The 14,750-nt window shown below is 40.0% G+C and overlaps 1 pseudogene; it reads left to right on the top strand.

The window, feature by feature from the left end:
- Nucleotides 1–4,334: 4,334 nt before the first annotated feature.
- Nucleotides 4,335–5,091, top strand: LOC116273793 (annotated as a pseudogene).
- Nucleotides 5,092–14,750: the final 9,659 nt, after the last annotated feature.

The following is a 14,750-nucleotide window of genomic DNA, read 5'->3' as shown; positions in this document are numbered from 1 at the left end:
TGACAAACACTACCTCAGCCAGGCAATTAAGGTCAACATCAATAATGACAAGCAATGTTGATAGTAAGTACGCTTGATATGATGTCATGAGAATGGCACTTTACCTCTGTAGTTTCCCTCCCAGAACCTCGTAACCCCAGTCTAATCATGAGAAAATTCTGAGGGTTCCCTTAATGAGACATCCTACAAAATTCCTGACCAGTACTTCTCAAAAACCATCAAGGTCATCAAAAACAAGAAAAATCTGAGAAACTGCCAAAGTCAAGGAAACTAAACTGGACAGGATTCTGGAGCAAAAGGAACAGTAGATGAAACCTGAGGAAATCTAAATAAAAGCATGAACTTTGCTTAATAATAGTGTATCCATATTAGTTCATTAATTGTGACAAACGTACCATTTTAACATAAAATGTCAGGGGAAACAGGGTGGGGTGTATATGGGAACTCTCTGTACTATCTTCGCAACTTTTCTGTACATCTAAAACTATTCTAAAATTAAATTTTTATTTAGAAAAACAAAATCCAGAGCCTATTCAGGCTAAGTAATAAGTAAAAACGAGTTTCAACTCTGGAATTGGCCCTGGAAGAATCTAGAGTACAGGCTAGAAGAGGATTTTCTCGTTTTCTTGGAAAACAAGAAAGTACCACCTGACAAAACGCTTGCATTCCATCACATTTTAAAGCCGACTGGCCTGACCAAGTGGCTATCTGATGATCCCAAATGAGGAAGCAATTTGCCAAGTCATAAAGCAATCTATTCCATGGTTATCTGATGACATCTATCAAAGTCCCCCCTGTTATCTTTCTTACAGCACACATTATTCACTTCTCTTTTAGAGCTTACCCCTTGTGAATAAGTATTTCAACACTTATCTGCTCAATGTCTATCTTCCACAGGGCACTGGAGTTTTAAGAGGAAAGAAACCTCTTTCCGCACTGTATTCCCAGAACTTAGCAGAGTGGTACCTGCTAGGTGCTCAATTACTATTTACTGAATGCTTGAATGCCAGTGCAGCCTAGAGGAGCAATGATCAACACTGCCAACTGTGGTGCAGGGAGAATGACAAGCCTGAGCTTTCTGAAGATTGAGGGGCCACTGGGACAAATGTAGCTTCTCTCTCAATCTTACCATCTCTTAGTTCACCCTCCAAGTCACCAAATACAATTATTTCTCTTTTTTTAACTTAAGGTCAGGGGTACATGTGCAGGTTTGTTACCTAGGTAATAATGTGTGTCATGGGGGTTTGTTGTAAAGATTATTTCATCACCCAGGTATTAAACCTAGTATCCATTAGTTATTTTTTCTGATCCTCTTCCTCCTCCCACCCTTTACTTCCAGTAGGCCCCAGTGTGTGTTGCTTCCCTCTATGTGTTCACGTATTCTCATCATTTGGCTCCCACTCATAAGTGAGAACATGCAGTATTTGGTTTTCTGTTCCTGTGTGAGTTTGCTAAGGATGATGGCCTCCAGCTCCATCTATATCCCTGCAAAGGACGTGATCTTGTTTTTTTATGGCTGCATTGTATTCCATGGTATTTATGTACCACATTTTCTTTATCTAGTCTACCACTGATGGGCATTTAGGTTGATTCCATGTCTGTGCTATTGTGAATAGTGCTGCAATGAATATACGCGTGCATGTATCTTTATAATAGAACAGTTTATATTCCTTTGGGTATATACCCACTAATGGGATTGCTGGATCAAATGGTATTTCTGTCTTTAGGTCTCTGAGGAATTGCCACACTGTCTTCCACAATGACTGAAATAATTTATACTCCCACCAACAGTGCAAATACAATTATTTCAAAGGCTTTCAAACAAGATCAAGGAGTGAAATTTAACCTGTTTTAATCAAATCTAGTCCTAGAAAACACTAAAGTTTCCTAAAATGCAAGGAAATTATAAGATCCACATATTTTCTTTTATATGGCTCATCTGTGCTCTCAGAACTGAGTCTAGTCCAGGCATCACAAGGAAAACCAAGACCCCTAAAAACCACAGGAAACATGTGGCCAAAAGCACTGTGGGGAAAAACCAAAAGCACAGCACAGATTTCAGTAGGGACACTTGGTATTAAGTCTCTCTGGTATATCAATCTTCATTATTATTATTTTATTCTATAAGTGCATTCCAGATCACAGCAAGTCAGTAGTTTTGCCATATCTTTCACTGCCTGGCTTTATGTAAGTGCTGCTAAGAATAAAATTAAGCAGTGGGAGAAAAACATCAGTTTGGTGTCTAAATTTAGAAAACTTGATGAATAAATCTATTAAATCCATCATGGGGAGAGAGAAGAGCAAATCATGTCTTATTGGAAAGATAAAATAAATAGAAAATAAAAGGTGATTGTCTTTATAATTTAGAACAACAAATTTAAATGTACAGCCCCCCCTTTTATTTACAAATGAGTATATTGGTTGATTGTGTTATTTTCATTCACATAACCCTCAACTTGAATTTTTAAAAAGACATACTGTCAGGCAAGAAACCATGCAGAGGATCATTATTGGAGCCCTGAATTCTGTATTTATTGGGGAGGGGGGAACCTTTATGAGATCCTACTTATGTGATATAAATCATCCTCTGAAGATCATGGAAAGCAGGTGCCTAACATTCTGCACTGCAGACATCTGGCAGGCTTTTATCCTCACACTCCGCCCTCCCGCTCAACATCTGGCAGCCCCTTCATCCCTGCTCCCCACCCCCACCCCCAACTGCCTCCCAACATCTGCCACACACTTCTCTTAACCTCAGAAGCAAATCCAGTCCAAAGCTCAAAGGCACAATGTTCCAGGGGTGGTGACCTGGAGTTACACGCTGGGTGGGAGTAAAGCAGGGTTTGTTTTTATTTTTTTCCTAAACTTTAAATGAATACACAATTCACTTGGAAGTATGCTTTCATGTCACACTGGTTCTCACTGAGAAGCTTGTTTAAAATTGAAATCCATCGTTAATATGAACCTCTTTTTATAAGTTTTAAATCACCTTGGGAATTGGGGGCCACAATCAAAAAAGTATGGGGAGGAGAATAATTTTATGCTGATGACATGCATCTTATGAGGAGGGAGAATTAATTCTGATTGGGGAAAAATGGACAGAATGCTTGTGGCTTGTCTATGAAATACAAATCACTTAAAGGAGCTGTCTTAAACCTAATCCAGAACGTTTTGAAACCTATTTAAAGAAGTGAGTGCCATTTGAATTCCACATTAGTTTAGAAATTCTGCCTTATGGCACTCACTGGTTTTAGAACCATCTCACTCATAATCTCCCCCGGTTCTGAACAGGAAGGCAACTTCCTAGTTAGGGCTCACCCTGCAGTACTTCTCCTCACCTGAGTAAATCACCTGACTTAATGCTTCCTACTAACACATTTGTATTCCAGCTACACTACTCTGACAGTTTGCTGTTAACCATTTCACGGTATTTACCTTGGGGTTACCTGAATGAGTAAACTCCCCAACTATTTCCTCCCACACCCACTCTCAGCCACCCATACACACATAATTCTCCTTCTCCTCCCTTCTTCAGACCAACCCCTATTCCTTTCCTTCGAAGGAAGAAATGCTCACTGTTTCTTTTTCCAGGGGAACATGAATAAAACCACGTAACCCTGAGTGATCTGGGCACAGGTGACTTCCTGAGGTGGTCCTGGCTCCTGATGAAATAAACATTCCAAACTCAAAGCCACTCTGGGCCTTGGATGGCTGCCAAGATGCTGGATGTATCACAGAGACTCCGCAGGCCAGAGCTCTATCAAAGCATTTTATCATTTCATTCCACACTTAAATTAGTAATTACTTCTGGGATATTATTTAGATTCTGTTGCAGTGTGCAATTTCTTGTTTAAAAGTTTAAATATGTTTAGTGACTATTCCTTTTTTGAAATTCCTTGCACATATGTTTGTCTGGGTTTTTTTCCCTAACAATCCTTTATTTTGGTTCCAAAGAATGCTAGAACAAAGAGATACATCAACATTGTTTTCTCTTTTGATAGTTACCTGGAGTAGGGAAATTTTTATGCTTATTAAAATCACAGGGGATGGTAAAGTTAGATTGGAAGTAGACTAGAATTGTTAATGGCCTTTGCATGTTGAAGTTATTATTACCAGGATGATGGTGACAAAAATTAAGTCTACAGGGAGAGCACAACAAGCTGAACTGATACATGGTTTACCAGAAAGAGAATGTCAATGGGAGACAGAGGACTTGCCTTCTAGTCCCAGTCTCCGTTTTGTTAGCTTTGTGATGTTTGGGTCTTGGTTTTTCTCATCTAGAATAAGTTTGTCTAAATATAGTTTTCTTAACTTTGTATTATGAAAAAATCTAGAGTAGCTGCAACACTAGAAAGATGGGGGACCAAGAGCAAAGAAAAATCCCTTTGGCTCCAGAAAATCTCCTGAAAAAGAGGAAGTCTTATCAAGCCCCCAAAGCCATCCAGGCAAAGCAGGCACTTTTGGCAAAGAAGGAGCAGAGGAAAGGAAAAGGGCCAGGTTTAAGCGACTAGAATTATTCCTATATGATTCCTGGCAGCAGAAACGTGACAAGGTGAGTCTCAGACGACTAGAAGTGAAACCTCACGCCTTGGAATCACCAGATAAACATTCCTAGGCCTTTGTTGTAAGCATCAAAAGGATTGATGGCGTGAGTTTACTGGTGCAGAGAACCATTGCAAGACTTCGCCTAAAGAAAATTTTTAGTGGTGTCTTTGTAAAAGTCGCCCCCCAGAACCTAAAAATGCTGTATATAGTGGAACGTTGTGTGACCTGGGGATTTCCAAATTGTGTGACCGGGAACTCACTTTGAAATGTGGACAAGCCCAGGTCAAGAGTAAGACCATCCGTCTGACAGATAACACAGTGATTGAGGAGCATCTGGGGAAGGTTGGTGTCATTTGCTTGGAAGACCTCATTCATGAAATTGCCTTCCCAGGGAAGCATTTCCAGGAGATCTCATGGTTCTTGCACCCTTTCCACCTCTCAGTGGCCTGCCATGCTACCAAAAATAGAGTGAGCATCCTCAAGGGGATGGGCATATCTGGCTATTGGGGCAAACGCATCAATCAGCTCTTCCCCCTGCTGAACTAGACCCATTCATTTTTATCAATGAAATGGAAGCATGTGTTTTTGTTTTTGGGGGGGGAATTTTTATCAAGTATCTTCAGAGAAGATTGTTTCTTGCTTTATCTTCAAAAACTGGAAAGGAAGGTCAAAGAAAAGACAGTAGCTATGTTCATGGCAAGCACCTCTCATCACAGTCCAGTTCCAAGGAAAAATTCCAGCGTTTTCCACATTGGCTGCCGCCTCGTCTGAAATCAGCACATTCCATGGAGGAAGGAGTCTTGCTTTGTTGCATCTTCTTTCCTAGGGTTTAATGTCGCCAAATGAGTAACTCTAGCATTTATACAAGGCTCCTAAGACTACTGCAGGAGCCGACCACGCCCAGGGACATATTTGAATCTGGAGATTTCGTGGCCTACTTTAAAAAAAGATTCTGTCGCACATAAGAAGAAAATAGCACACAAATAAATGTTCTCGACTCTGAAAAAAAAAAAAAAAAAAGAAAAAAGAAATAGAGGTGCCGAAAAGAAGCAGAAAGAGAAAGAAAGAAAGAAAAGAAAGAAAGAAAGAAAGAAAGAAAGAAAGAAAGAAAGAAAGAAAGAAAACCTATTTTAAAAAGTAGTGAGAGTAGTATAAGTAATCCAGCCTTCAGTACTACCGTTTTATATCTGTCCACCCTATTGCTTTAATTTGCCCCTCCTTTCCTGCTGTTTTTTTAAAGCAAGCCCTAGACATCATAACATTTCATCTGTAAATATTTGAGTATTTCTAAGAGATAATGACTTTTGCCTTAGCCACATTAATTAATCATTACATCAAAACAAACTAACTGACAAGACCAAAAACAAAAGAACAAAACCACTTAACAATCATTCCTTCAATCCCTTTCAACTCAAACATTTCTAAGACTTAAGCTCATAAGCTTGTGACCTGACAGTATAGCTTGCCAGAGTCAAAGGAATGACGCTTTTACTTCGGTCTATAAATGACTAAGAGTTTTAACATTTTTACCTGATAGGCCTTACTGGTCTCCAATTCTAGACTTCAAACCAAAGAGGAACATGAAAAACATAGAGAGCATTAAGTAAAGAGCCAACCAAAAGGTTTTGGTGTTCAAAAAGAAGGCAGATTCCTTATAAAACTTGAAAGTACTAGAATTATTCTGACTAAAAAGAAGACATGCCAATGGAGTACATTAGAAGCGAAAATCATTCATTTATTCATGTACTTTTTCATTCATTCGTTCGTTCACCAAGCACTAATTGAGGGACAATGGTGACACAAAGGGATGCAATGACACAAAGTGTCACCACAGGAAGTGTGACAATAAGCTAGTCTCCATCTTCAATTAAGGAAAAAGTAACACCAATGGGGCTAAACATGCAGCGGGAAGACCGGCAAAATATTGAAGAGGGTTTTCAAGGGACACTGGGAATCTCCTCTCAGAGAGAGGAGAACTTCATTTTTGTTTAGGATGGTTTAAATATGCATAGAGGATAGAAAACATTTTATGGATGCTGTAGGATTTTGTAGACTCCAAATTTATCCTTTGTCAAAAAAGGTATAAAATACAGAATAAATACCATAATGATTTCTATTACCTGATATTTGCATCTGTCTCCTGTTGGGAGTTACCCTATATGTAAAGACAAAATCACCCTAAAAATTTAGATTTTCTGGCTGGGCACAGAGGCTCACACCTGTAATCCCAGCACTTTGGGAGGCCAAGGCGGGTGGATCATGAGGTCAGGAGATCAAAACCATCCTAGCTAACACAGTGAAACCCCGTCTCTACTAAAAATGCAAAAATTAGCCGGGCATGGTGGCACACGCCTGTAGTCCCAGCTACTTGGGAGGCTGAGGTAGGAGAATCGCTTGAACTTGGGAGGTGGAGGTTGCAGTGAGCCAAGACTGCGCCACTGCACTCCAGCCTGGGCAGCAGAGTGAGACTCTGTGTCAAACAAACAAAAAAAAATTTTTGGTTTGCTCCTCTCTGAAATTGAAAACGTAAAATATAACTCAACTTCACCTCTCCAAACAGAAGTCGAAGGTGTGCGAAACACAATTGGAAGATAGAGAGGTCCATTAACATTTATTTCAGTCTTATTTCTCCTCAATGCTCCTGCTACGAGGATACCAGGCTCTATTATCTGATAACTGTAAGATCTATAAGTTGCTGCATCACCACAGTAATTTTGATATTGGCAATTTAAAAGCCCAGTGACTGAGAAAGACCACCTGAAGTAACTCAGATACCTGCAAAAAGACAGCCCTGAGACAAACAGTGAAGTGATTGACACCCTTATTACTCTTCCCTTTTCTCCCACCCCATGGCCTTCACCTGGGTTAGCCGTTCACAACCTCCCTTCAATAAGGTTCTGGCTCCTGACTTCATTCTCCTGCCTCCCACCTACCCCAGTCAAAGAAATGCCCCTACCTGCTTCACATTCACCCAGAGTCATTTTTATCATGAAATTAATGTTTTTAAAAGATAATGTGAATGCAAAAACAACTGAATTTGTTTGCTCTCCCAAAATGTATATTTTCATTTTTATGTAGACCTCCTAAATTCATCAATTGGTCATTAATGTAAAACAGGTGGGTACATACCGCTGAATTTACCAAGAGCTTTCTGATGCATTGTCCAATTTAATCTAATCTCCGCAGCACCCCACTGCCCTCCCAACCCAGATTTGTAGCATTTTACAGATGAAGAAACTGAGGTCCAAACAGACTAAGTTGCTTTTCCATGATCACTCAGAACTAAGAGTCATTTCTGACTTCAAATCCTGCCTCAACATCTGGAAACCTGAGTGCTTATAGTCAGTCTCTCTTATGGAATACAAGCAGGGCCATCACCTGCTTAACTGGGAAAGAAGCAACACTCAACACTCACCCTAAGGTCTGACCCTTTGCAGACTGGTCCTTTAGATTTCTGATTCCAAATGCTTCACTGTTGTTGTTGTTGCTCATTTATTTCATTTTGTTTCCACAATCTCAGCATCCTTAGCTAAAAAAATGCTTTAGCCCTAAGAGACTTTTCATTGCGGACATCTTAGACACTTGTGGTCCTCCAGTAGAGGCAAGGCCTCCAAATGGCACTTCACACTCAGCAGACACCCAGGCCAGCTCTTGAATCCCTGCTTGCCATATAAGAAAGCAAAGTCAGTCAAAAAATAGGGAATGTCTCAGTCTTCGGTGCATGAATGGTCAACTTTGGCACCCTTGGTTGACTTGGTCAGTGATCTGGAAAGATCAGTATAAATAAATCACATAGTTGCCACATTGAAATGAGTGTCACTGGATTAGCCAATGAGTGAAAAGAGAAGCAATCAGACCCCTTTATAAAGCAGACAGTACTACCACCATCCTAGGGTTCACTAAGCCACCTCTGTCTTTCACTACACATAGGGTTTATGTTGAAGGGAAACTGGCTAGATCCATGTATATTCAAACCTGTGTGATAACGCACCATCTTCTCACAGGAATCTCCTAGTCTGGGAGTCCAGATGCCCACAGTCTAATCTCAGATCTCACGAGCTCTGTGATGCTAATAATTCACTTAACCTATCTGGGCCTTGATTCCTTCATCTGTAAAACAGGCCACTGAGAAGGTTTGAGCTGAATTAGAATTCCCACTTCTAACACTGCACAAGGGACACTAGACTGCATTCTCTTCTGGAAGGATGTAACTTTGCACAAACAGGCGGTAGGACATACACGCTGGAGTTAGTCAACCTGCATTTGAATTCTAGTTCTGCCACTTACTAGCTATGTGTCTCTCAGCAACCTACTTAACTTTTCTAAGACTCAGTTTTGTTATTTATTATAAATAATTATTGAGAAGTCAAATGAAAGAATGCATATAAACTGATGAGCAGAGTGCCTGGCATACAATAAGTGATCTTAAAAAATGCTAGTTCATATGACATTTAAACATGTTTCTTATCTTTGTGCATCAAAAATGTGCATGTGTATCAAAAATGGAAATGATTCATTTCATTCTGTTTTTTAAGCTTTCTTGTTTCTGTGTAAACCTGGAAAAATTGTTCATAAGCTCAAGTTCAACTCCAGTTATAAATTCAAAGATGTCTGATTAAAAACTCTCTACCTCCTTGCGGAAACTAATTTGTTTAATATTACATTCAGCCAGCTGTGAGCTGGTCAACTGAGCACCCACTGTGTGTCAAGCACATCTGAAAGAATGGAAATGCTTGAAAGGATCATTTAAGCAAAACCTATACAAAGAAATATACTCCTAATTCCTTTATTTTTTGATTCTGTTATTTTATATCATTGACCCTTAGACACAACCATTGAAATCAGTCCAGCAAGAGAGTGTGTGTTTTATGTCATTCATCTACTCAAAAAATATTTATGACCACGTATTCTGTACATGATGCTGTGCAAATCTGAGGGAGATGCAGATTATCTAATCCCCATCTCCTGGGAGCTTGTTGTCTTGTAGAAAAGATGCCACATACAGATATACCTATCAACCAAAGCAGTATTCATGTGCCATTAAAAAAGACGAAGTAAAGAAAAATGAAAAATTATTTCTAGCTGCAGACAGAGAAGAAATAGGGTGAACGTCTTGAAGAAGGTGGTATTTATACTGGTCCTTTAATGGCAAGCAGGATTTCAATGATTAAGAGATAGGTTTTAGGGAGGAGAGTCCCTGAGGGCCTCTGAGGAATTAGGAATGACAGGCACCAGCAAAGACCGGGAGAGTCAGATCCATGACATCCATCCATGAAACGTGGCAGAGTCCCATCTGGTCAGCATGTGAGACACAGGCGACACTGAGCACCAGGTTGGGAACGCTTTGCCTCTGTGGAGTTTAGGCATCATTTAGTAAACAAGGGCAAAGCATGAAGGATTTGAAGAGCAAGGGGAAAACGCTCTCAGAAGTGTTTTAGGAAGACTGATGTGGCAATAGGATCTATTTCTCCTTTCCCGGAGAAAAGCCCTACAACCTATGTCCCTCAAAACAATTTGTTTATCCTCAATGTCTCTAAAAGGTGTTACGGCCATCCTTAGTAGCATATTAACTGTTTAAATAAAAGCATTGTGTGAAAGTCTGCAGTCCTTATGTCAGGGTAACATTGAAGGTGCAAGGCACATGTCAGAAGATTAAATAAACTCACAGTAACCTATCCTCTCTAGGGTGCTGGCTTTAAATTCAGGTTGCATCATAAATGAATAGGGTTTGGTGGCCTCCCGCCTATCTCCTGGGAACATTTGTTTGATTTACGAAAATACGACACAATTGGACACACTCAGCATAATTAGCATTCGATATTTGGGAGAATGCCCCAGACAGCTAGAATTCAAATGTACTGAAGCCAGACCTGAATGTTTCTCTGTCCTCCTCTTCCATTTTTTTTTTTTTTCTGCTCTCTCCTTTCTTCATCAGAGGACCTTGCAAGGTAGAGATTCGAGGGAGCAAATCCCAGATGCCCCGGGTGCTCTAAACACCAAATCAAGCAACAAAATGCATGTTCCAGCCTCTACCGTTCTGCTACGCGTAGAGAACAGAGGCTGTTGTTACTTGGTCTGCTCCCCAGACTTCTTCATGCAACTGTTGATTACACAGTGTTGGTTTCACATAAAGAGTTTTTCTGGAAGAAGTCCCATTTCAGAGAGAGGTGCTTAGTATTTAACAGTGCTCCTGCTAACAGTGATTAAAGTTATTGCTGTTACTTAAATAAAGCAGGGCATAAATACACAGAAGACATTGGGGGAACTACTGCTCACAACATATGAAAATATCCTTTTTTCTCAAGCACAGGAGTTTGCCTGTTCATTTTAAATCTGTTTAATTCCAATTTTAGGGGGGCCTTGTGACAGTCATCCAAAAGTTAGCTGCCAAAACTGTGACTATATTAAGCTGTTTATCACACACCAACTCAAGGTGGTGCGTGCTGGTAGACACACAGAAAAGCAAAGAAAATTGGAGCTCATTAGCCAGAGAGGCCAGGAAAGCTTTAGGAAAATTCTGAACTGGGAAATATTTGTTAGAGAATTTTAGTTGTGTTACTTCTAAGGACCAAAAAAAAAAAAAAAAAAACCCAATCTAAGTTTATAAACAGAAGCAGCATAAATAAGTTAATTTTAAAGTCATAATAGACAATGAAGAGGTAAGAATAAATAAAAAACAGACCTCAAACTCTAAGGCAAGCGAATGGAATCTTTGATTTCTTGATCTTCTGGTTTGACATGGTTGACACGCTTCCTGTGGCTCACAACCTGGAAATGCAAGGCAAGAAATTCATTTTCTATTTTTTTTCTATCCAGAAGTTACATGTGTCATTTTAGAATCATCACAAGTTTGAACTGGATGGGATCCAAAAACATGTCATCTTCCTGTGAGTGTGTAGCAATATAGCAATGCAGAAATGGAATCATAACTGACCTGGAAAACAAGGAGGGCCTCTCCAAACTCCACATCCAAATGGACACACCACATTTGGTTTCTTCTCAGCAGTGACTAATTTTGATTAGATTTGAAGGCCCAATTTAAGCTTAGCCTAGAAGCTGCTTCCACTGCTTATTAGTGGTCTGTGCCCTCATTAACTATCATTGAAGAATGAGGTGGAAACAGTCATTCAAGAGCATCTACTCAACTCTACATTCAAAGCTACAACAGTTTATTTTATCCTTTGGTTTGGTGACGGCTTGGGAAGGGGAAGTCAATTTTCCTTCATTTCTTGGAATAGAATTGGAAACTAATTGCATGTTGCTCTTAAAATTCCTTAAAAGATAGTTTGAAACTAGCCCATAATGTCACATAACCATAGATGACAATTGGCCCCTAATTGTACCTCAAAGTTTAGCCACTGCTGGTTCATTTATATTTTCCTTCTCAACACGCTTTCCCCCTCCCCAGCACCCCAAACAAAACATCTACTTTTAAATATGATTTGTGGAAAGTCCTAAATGGAGTACCATAGATGAGTAAACAGTGTCACCTAGTGGGCTAGAGGACACTAGGAAAAGAAGAAAACTAGAGAATCTGCACAAATGAAAATTTCGGCCAACTGGCAGCATTAGGCCACATTTTGCCTTCATTTTTGCCCTCTGTTGTCAACCATGAGCAAAGAAGAAAGTTTCCTCAGGAAGATACTAATAAATAATCACAAGCAAATAAACCCCAAACCCCACAGCTTTCCCTCCCTAGTTCCCTAATAAAGATCTTACCTAAGTAAAAATAACAGCTGGCATCAATTCAGCATTTACAGAGGGCGGATATTTTGCAGAGAGCTTTACCTGGGACATCTCACTTAGTTACCCAAAGAGTCCAGTTACTGGTTAGGGAGCTTTGGTGACTTGCTTGAAATCATAGACTCTGACACAGCCCCTGCCGTAACACCCGCTCTGTAGTACTCCCCACACAGCCCAAGGGCAAACAATGAGATCTTGGAGGGACAAATACATGTAATAACACAATAATTAGATACATATTAAGCATTTGCTGTGCCCCAGACGATTTAGGGAATACTAAAATGCACTGACATGGATCCTGCCCTCTAATAAGTTGTCATCCAAAGGATACATTTGTAGAGTACTTTAGAGTTACTATCATTTCAGGCTATCTTCATGTCCCTACAATGTAATCAAGGTCCTGATTTTAGAAATGAAATTTTGTGATTCATCCAAGTTCACACAGGTAAGAAGTGGCAGCCCTTTAGATTTAAAGGCGAGAGAATCACTCCACCTCTTGCTGCCTCTTTCACCAGTGCAGCTGCTAGAGATCTCTGGTTTCATGACAAGGTGTGGAGGCCACAGACGGCAGAGAGCTGACTCAGAGAACAGTTACCATAGGGTTCAGGGGTGGAATGTTCTTTCTCTCTACCATCTCCAAACCATCCCGACCCTGACAGGAATGACCATAAATCATATCTCTTGATAGATCAGATTAAAACAGACCATTTCTATTCTATGGGTCTCAAAGAATGACAACTCTAGGGGATTTTCTTAATTTGAAAAGAGGTGCCGGGCACAGTGACTCACACCTGTAATCCCAGCACTTTGGGAGGCCAAGGCGGGTGGATCACCTGAGGTCGGGAGTTCGAGACCAGCCTGACTAATATGGTGAAACCCCATCTCTACTAAAAATACAAAAATTAGCCAGGTGTGGTGGCGGGCACCTATAATCCCAGCCACTCAGGAGGCTGAGGCAGGAGGATTTCCTGAACCTGGGAGGCAGAGGTTGCAGTGAGCCAAGATGGTGCCACTGTACTCCAGCCTGGGTGACAGAGTAAGAGCCTGTTTCAAAAAAAAAAGAGGTAGGGGGGTGGCAGGGGGCATAGCATAAATGAGAAACCTACAGCAAACATACCTAACAGTAAGAGATAGCATGCTTTCCCCTGATATCAGTAACAAGACAAAGATACTCTCTTTCACCAACCTATTCAAGGTCCCAGCCAGTGCCGTAAGATAAGAAAAAGAAATAGAAGGTATACACATTAAAAAGGGACAAGTAAACTGTCTTTATCACAGGTGACATAATTATTAAAGTAGAAAACTCCAAAGAATCTTTAAAAAATTCTTGGAACTACTAACCAGGTTTAGCAAGGTTGCAGGATATAAGGTCAATATACAAAACTCATTGTTTTCCTACATACCAGCGATGGAAAACTAGAATTTGAAATTAAAAAATAATACCATTTACAATACCACCCAAAAAAAGAAGAAGAAAAAGTACTTGGACATATATCTAGCAAAATACATATAGGATCTGCATGTAAAAATTATCTTCAGTAAGGAGAAAAAAAATCCTTCTGTTTCATAAAAATAAGTTAACAGAACAAGGAACAGTGTATTCTTTTTATCTTTGTACAGAATGGGAAATTCTTCCAGAGACCAGACTCAAGATTTCAAAATCCTGGGATTAGTGGCCCACCTGGGGCCATCTGGGCTCCTTCTCTCTTCTGTGGTCTTCTTACAGAATAAGGGAACCAGGGTGTGGCATATTCAGAATGCCTTAACTCACTTAGGAAAGCTAAGGAGAGAACAAAGAAGGGAGGGGAAAAAAATAGGGTTTTTCATTAAAAGCCTTAATACCATCAGATGATTAAAAAGAAGCAAGTACAGCCTTTCTCCTGACTCTAAAGACGTAATGTTTTGCCATTCTTCCTGCAGTTAAGATCCCAGATCTAAAATCCTTTGAGGATCTTTTTAATTAAAGAGATCATTTTAGCCTATTGAATGAAGCTGAGAGATGCAGCTCAAGTTTTCCTGCCTCCTACCTTCCACACTATCAGCAGCACAAAGTTCATCTGCATAAACTATGCACCCTAAACCCAGACAAGTCCTTGTCTTGACTTGTATGATGCTTACTCTGTGTTACTCTGGGCCAGGCACTTCTCTACTAACGCACTTTACACCTATTAGCTAATTTAATCTCAATACTCCATGAAGGAGGTGCTATTGTTAGTCCTATCTTAATAGCTAAATAAATTAATAGCTAATACATGTTTTAACATTGCAAATTTTCTTTTAGGAGTTTTACTTTGGGCTTGCTTATATGGCCAACAACTTATAACATGTGTCAACTAAAATATCTTATAATAGTCTGACTGCTTCAACATTTCAAGAAGCTATTGTTTGTAAAAAGCAAAATGTATTGGTGCGGTGGGATCCTGGTGTGGAGGTCAAGAGGCAGGGAGGGTGACTGAGTTCAG

The sequence above is a fragment of the Papio anubis genome, chromosome 2, assembly GCF_008728515.1.
Source record: "Papio anubis isolate 15944 chromosome 2, Panubis1.0, whole genome shotgun sequence".
Lineage (NCBI taxonomy): Eukaryota > Metazoa > Chordata > Mammalia > Primates > Cercopithecidae > Papio > Papio anubis.
Note: the sequence above shows the minus strand (reverse complement) of the source record. Positions and strands in the feature narration are given on the sequence as shown.